Below are 6,190 nucleotides of genomic sequence, written 5' to 3'. Positions count from 1 at the left end.
GGCCCCCAGCAACTCGTGGAGAACTACTAAATCCTCGATAATTATTTTAATCTCCTGTGCAAATAGACCTTAACATTGTCAAAGTGTTATTATTAATTCATGGGTTGTTCGCCATTTCGTTCCAGGGCATGGTGAAGGAAACTAGCAAGGGAGTGGGAACTGAGATTACAACGTTTAACGATGGCTTCACGATCATTCCGAGACGGCCTGCTTACTGTGAATTGTTTACGTATAATATGGCAGGAGGCTGTCTGAAGGACTGACGCATACACAGGTAAATGTTTATCGCTGCAAATCGGTGTGGTTACGATCATTTTCCTCAATTTTAATTTATTTCCATTTAACTATCATATATCTACGTTTTGTTTTGGAACCAGTAAAATAAAATAGAAACTAATTCAAGGCAAACATTTTTAATATTGAATATTAAAAGCATCTATAATAGTTAACCAGATCCCGTCCGAGAAAGTGGACGAAATGGGTGAAACGTAGATCTTCGCCCGGAAAACTACTGTTAAGCTCCATTATAATGCTTCCTTCTGAATATGGTGTGAGTGAGGAAAACAACCAGTACAGTCATTAAAAGGCTTCTCAAACAACACAACTGAGATGTGAGGTAAGCTTTGCGGGGAGAAACAGAGATTTAAAAGTTTCAGTAGGTTTTGGATTATTTGTTATCTACCGTAAAGTATGTGCTTTTGCATTTCAAGACTTTGTCTGGTGTTTAGAAGCTGCTGAAGTTTCAGATGGTCAGTATTCGATATAAAATTGGTTGAAAACAAACATTGTACCACTAGAAAATGTTCGCCATACGACAAGTTGTCTTTTGCTGAAGTTTACCCATGTGTGTATTTAATTAGAATCCATAGAGCCTGTTCCTCAGAGAATATATCGCAGGAAATATCTGCGATGTACCGTGTCTGAGTTTGAAACGGGAATAGGTAATGGAATATAGGACAAGAAATAATGTACAGGTAAGAGAAATAGAAATAACAATAACAAATAGAAAAGAGGAAATAGTAATAAGCAAGGGTTGGAATTAGGAAAATTTGGAAAAGAAAATGGGAACTAAAAATAGGAAATATAAAACAAAATTCGAATTAAAATACACACCAATTTTTTGTATTTTGTTTCAGCAAAATATTTTGCCGAAACTTTTCAGCAAAACTGGATTTGCTAAGAGATCAGCTTTGCAATTTTTGTTTCGCTGATTTTTAGTAAAGCCAATTATGTTGACGAAAATTAGCAAATCTATAGAATTTGATTGCTAAAACAATCAGTGGAAGAGTGACAATTTTGCCGAGTTCCAGCAAATCAAACTGACGGTTTAGTTAATTTTAACAGCTTTGAATTGCTGTAATTTCAGCGAAATATATGTTGCTGGAAGTATTGCTGATGTTTCAGCAAGGCAAAATTCAGCAAAATTTTGCTGATATTCGGCAGTCAAAATTTAGTGTGTGGGTATTCATAACAAAATATAAAAAGAAAATAGCAAAAAAAAGAAGAAATGATAAACAAAGCTCAAAAATACATTTTTGAGCTTTATTCATCGTTCGCTAATCGAATGAGAAGCATGGTGATACGTCGTCGTACGGTTAGGTAAGAAAGCAACCTATATTTTCGTCATCCATTCAATTTTATTCAATACGCCACTGATTTTTCTGCACCATTCGCAAATCGAATGAGTAGCATGTGAATTCGCGATCAGATGCTGCGGCAAGAAGGCAATTGTTAATCAGCTTTATTCTGAATTACGAAGGGTAGTTTTTACTAAAGAATGTGATTTGCAAGCTTAATTACGTTAGCAAAATAATGCGGGTGTCAGATTCGATCGATGAATAAGGCGGAATACTTTCATTTAATGTTTCTTGGGGCGATTGACAACAATATTGTTTTACTGTTCACAACCTCAGCAACAAGGGCTTGTAATTAAAATTTACATCTGATCAGATGTTTAATCAATCGGTTTTTTTGCATCACACTATCAATAATCTTAATAGTTACATAGACAATAGGATTGATCGTGTGAGGGCAACTATTAGATTTCATTTGTCAGCCCTGGGTGCGGTCACGACTCACCGATTATGTCCCAGGTATGACCCACCCAGCTCTTTCTTTTTCAGGGATGGCCGCATTTCGGGGCTTTCTCAGTTGAAAGTTATTATTAAAGAAATGTAAATGTATGCATCTATTAGTGTTAGTGATAGTAGTAACAATTGTAGTTTTTTTAGTACTAATGTATAGTTGTTATGTGCTAGTCAGTTTATCTGTGTAGGGGAGATGCGAGTTGGTACGCATGATTTAGTCCACTCTCCATTGTCGATTCGTCTGATTATTTTGTAACAGCTGAGTCAGAGAATGGATAAAGAACTGGCATATATGATGGAATAGTGAGTAATTTATTATCTCGCATGTAATTTTATCCTTCCTAGCATTCGTTGCTCACTCTTTTCCGTTGTTCAGTTAAAGTACTCGAATCGATTCATTCGAGAATTTGCGATTACAATACGCATTTGCTGGCATTCTAATCTCTTTCTCTAATATCATAGAAGAATTCAAGTAGCTTGATTACATTATGTAAGTGTTTTTTTTTTACTTCATTAATTTATGTTTGTGTACCTATATTAGTTTGCTTTTCTACTACTCATAAATACAAAATTTAGTATCGGTTTATTTATACATCACTTTGCATCTTTTTTACGACCTTTCGGCGTGTCATTTTTATTTTTTACTATACCTTAGATAAAATTCATATCAACACTCACAAATACAATCAATTGCCTATTCGCGCATATACACTCACAATATCACTCATTCCAAACGTACGAACGCTCGAAGTCTTCGCGATAATACAGACCTAGTTACAAACGTGAACATCAATACATACTTACGCTTACGATCTCGCTAGCATTAAAATATCCCAGTAGTGAAGTAAACGTTTTAGCACTTATAAATTCACCAATGTGGACTCAAACATGAACTCACAGACGTCCGTGTTCATGAATCGGTCACGTCCAAAAGCCCCTATCATCGGTTCTAGCAGCCTACTAGATTAATGCCTTCAGTTGGATCAATCGAATAAAATATTGCTCATATCCACTAGACAACACATGGCGACATAGCAGGGTACTCTAGTGATATGGAGGAACTCACTATCTTCTGGTATCTGAATAGTACACTGAAAGTTAAGTATCAAATTCACGGTCCGCGCGATCATTCAATAATACAGGCGAATACTAGAGCTTCCATTCCGGGAATTTATTTCCCGGGATTTTTGCATTTTCCGGCATTCCGAGAAATGTGTTTTCTCGTTCCCGGGTTTCGGGAATCCAGGGAAAAAGGATTTTAAATTTATTCCACTAGACTTAGGTTCCACAAAATAAATTCTGCAGGAATTATCTCGACTGCCAGACATTTGGAATGAGTAGTAATTGCAAATCATGCTTTTTTAACTGATTTGCAGATCAATAGGATCTTAAGTCGCAGATATTTTTTGAAGTAGTCCAACCCTTTCTCAAGTCACTTCTAAAGAATGTTCATGTTTTCATGCCAAAATGGATAAATTTCCCGAAACGTTCCCTTACAGTAGCGTTAGTGATGCGCACGATATCTCCGCAACCGATGATCCGATTGATAATATTTTTTAACAATTCTTTCTTATTTTATTAGCTAGATCTTGAATGAAAGGGTTCGCCAACAGAAATTATTTATGGGAATAGCGCTACCTTCTTTAAAAAAATCTATTAATTTTCATTTTAAAAATTGGGATGGTTGGTAGAGATTTCGTGCTTAGCGCAAACGCTATTTAAAATATGGAAACTTTCTAGAACGTCTGCAGAAATATTTGGTGAGGTCATCTAATGCATATTTCATCTAATTTGTTATATCGGAACTGTAAAATCTATTTTATCATGTATTATGCATACAATTTTGCAGGAGGGATATTTAAAATTTTGTGAGCATGAAAAGAAATACGGAACACTGTAGACAATATCATGCTTATCCAAACGCAATGTCCCTTTCAAGGATGCAGGCAGGATTTTTGACTGACCTTAAGATCATGGAATCCGGTTACTCGTCCATGGCAGGGAATCGATAGTAGACTTCACCCATCGCTGCACAGTTTGTCCATTATCCGCTTGATTTTGATTCATTCTTAATTTGGAATAATGGAAACGGGTTCGATTTATCACGTTCTTTTACTAGATCGGAAACAACCACCTTGCCCTGAAGCAGCTAAATCATTTCATTCAAAATTACCAATTAAGGTGCTTTGCATTAAATTGACCACATTCCATCGAAATATTCTGCAACGAATTCAAATTTTGGACAGTAACTCCAACAGTTATATTTAGTGTATTGTCTCAATCAGAGCCACGAAATTTCAAAATCAGGTACCTATTTCTGCTTGCATTTACCGAAACCGACATTCAGATTCAACGCCTCCCTCATTCATTCACTTTCCAACTGACGGAAATTTCATTCAGAATCGAATGCTTGAGTGCAGAGAAAATATAAATTCATTCACCAACCAAATCATTCATTTGTTATTATGTCGGCAGTTTGTAGGCAAAAGTTGGCATCTTCTACATTTTCGAGCATAAGTGAACTGCATAATCTATATCTGATGCACTTTTGCTCAATAATCCCTCTCAGAGCCAGCATAAAAACGAAATTCACTTTGCTACTGAAACCGAACACGTCCGAGCCTGAATGCGCTGCGTCGGGTAAACAAATGACGAGGGAAACGAACGAAACATTTCATTCATCGCAGCGGACATGAATTGAATTTCGTTTTGTTTCAAGTTCACGCAGAAATGTCATTTTTTTAGGCTCTGGTCTCAATCGTAATCGGAACAATCATCAAAAGAAGTTGCTGTTGTATTAATTGCATGACGAGTTATCAAATGATTCAATGATGTGTAGTCCACCAAATCGACATCTTCTGACAATTGCTTTTAGAACAGATATACATGATAATTGTGTTTGAAATCTGTTCAATTTATCTTTTGGTTTCAAGAAAATAATTCCCTTTTTTATTTTTCTAGCGAATACGCAAATTATAATTCGGTTTTGATTTCATACACGTGAAGTTATCATGGATCGGTCACATCCGAAATCCTCTACCACCGACCCTAGCAATATAACCGGGAACTCTAGTGATATGGGGAATCTCACTCGCTTCTAACATTCAGCTCGTTAACATACAAACGCTTAAGATCTTCGCGATCATCCACGCACACCAAAGCCCGCGGTCTTGCAAACATGAAAACACCCCGGTGATTAAGTGAATGTTTTAGAACTAAGAACGGAAAATGATTTCGGCAGTGCAATCGCATAAGAATTTGCGTCAATTCTAACTTATCTTCGCCGACGTCTCGATCCGTGGTTGGGATCTTCTTCTACCTACCTTCTTTCCACAGTAGAAAAGAATCAATTTACCTGTTTTAGAACTAATAAGCTTATAAATGCGGTCTCAAGTGGGAACCTACAAACGCCCTTATTTACACGATTATGAAACGCTCACGTCCAGAAATCTCTCCCTTCGGTCCTAGAAGCCTAGATCCATGCATCCAGCTGGAACAATAAAAAAACGCGCATTTTCACTAGATAACACGTTCCATGGCACCATGACCGGGAACTCTAGTGATATGGATAAACTGACTCTCTTCTAGCATCTGAAGACTAAAAATTAGTATCAAATTAACGGTCCGCGCGCGATCAATCAAGAATAAACTCGAATATTCGAATAATAACACGATAATGAAATCGAATTTTTACACGAAGTTACATACAGCCTGCTAGGGCTTGTTATTTGCTCACATAATGTGCCACAAAGAGCGAGATACACCGATGAAAAATAAAGCAGCACAAAAACACTGCGATGTGCAGAACGACCGCACAAAGAGAAACTTAAAAACGAAAAAGAGAAAGATCTGTGCTTCAAGAGCTGCACAATTTCGTTCAAAGAGTCACCTTGAAGAGCCATTTTTGTGCCTCCCCTCACTGGCAAGCAGGTAGGAAGGCGAATCAAACTACGATTCAGATAAAGTTTGATCGGAAGAACGTTTTAAAAAAGTTTTTTGGTTGCCTTCTCTGTTTCTGTGTGCGTGGGACCAAGATTCACACTAAAGAGCCTCTTTATTTCTACTTTTTGAGGTGTGCAGCCATGGAGTAGAATGCACGTATG

General features: G+C 37.0%; 1 protein-coding gene across 2 annotated transcripts in view; it reads left to right on the top strand.

Annotated features, from left to right (window-relative positions):
- The first annotated feature begins 202 nt into the window (after positions 1-202).
- The window catches only part of LOC131677119 (luciferin 4-monooxygenase-like), a 93,638-nt gene continuing 87,650 nt past the window's right edge, over positions 203-6,190 (top strand). The window contains exon 1 of one of the 2 annotated variants that reach the window (XM_058956732.1): positions 203-274. The gene's annotated coding sequence lies outside the window, so the exon portion shown is untranslated. The remainder of the gene's footprint in view (positions 275-6,190) is intronic. The other variant, XM_058956729.1, reaches the window with a different exon arrangement.

Source organism: Topomyia yanbarensis, chromosome 1 (genome assembly GCF_030247195.1).
Source record: "Topomyia yanbarensis strain Yona2022 chromosome 1, ASM3024719v1, whole genome shotgun sequence".
Taxonomy (NCBI): Eukaryota; Metazoa; Arthropoda; class Insecta; order Diptera; family Culicidae; genus Topomyia; species Topomyia yanbarensis.
This window is presented reverse-complemented; position numbering and strand designations above follow the sequence as displayed.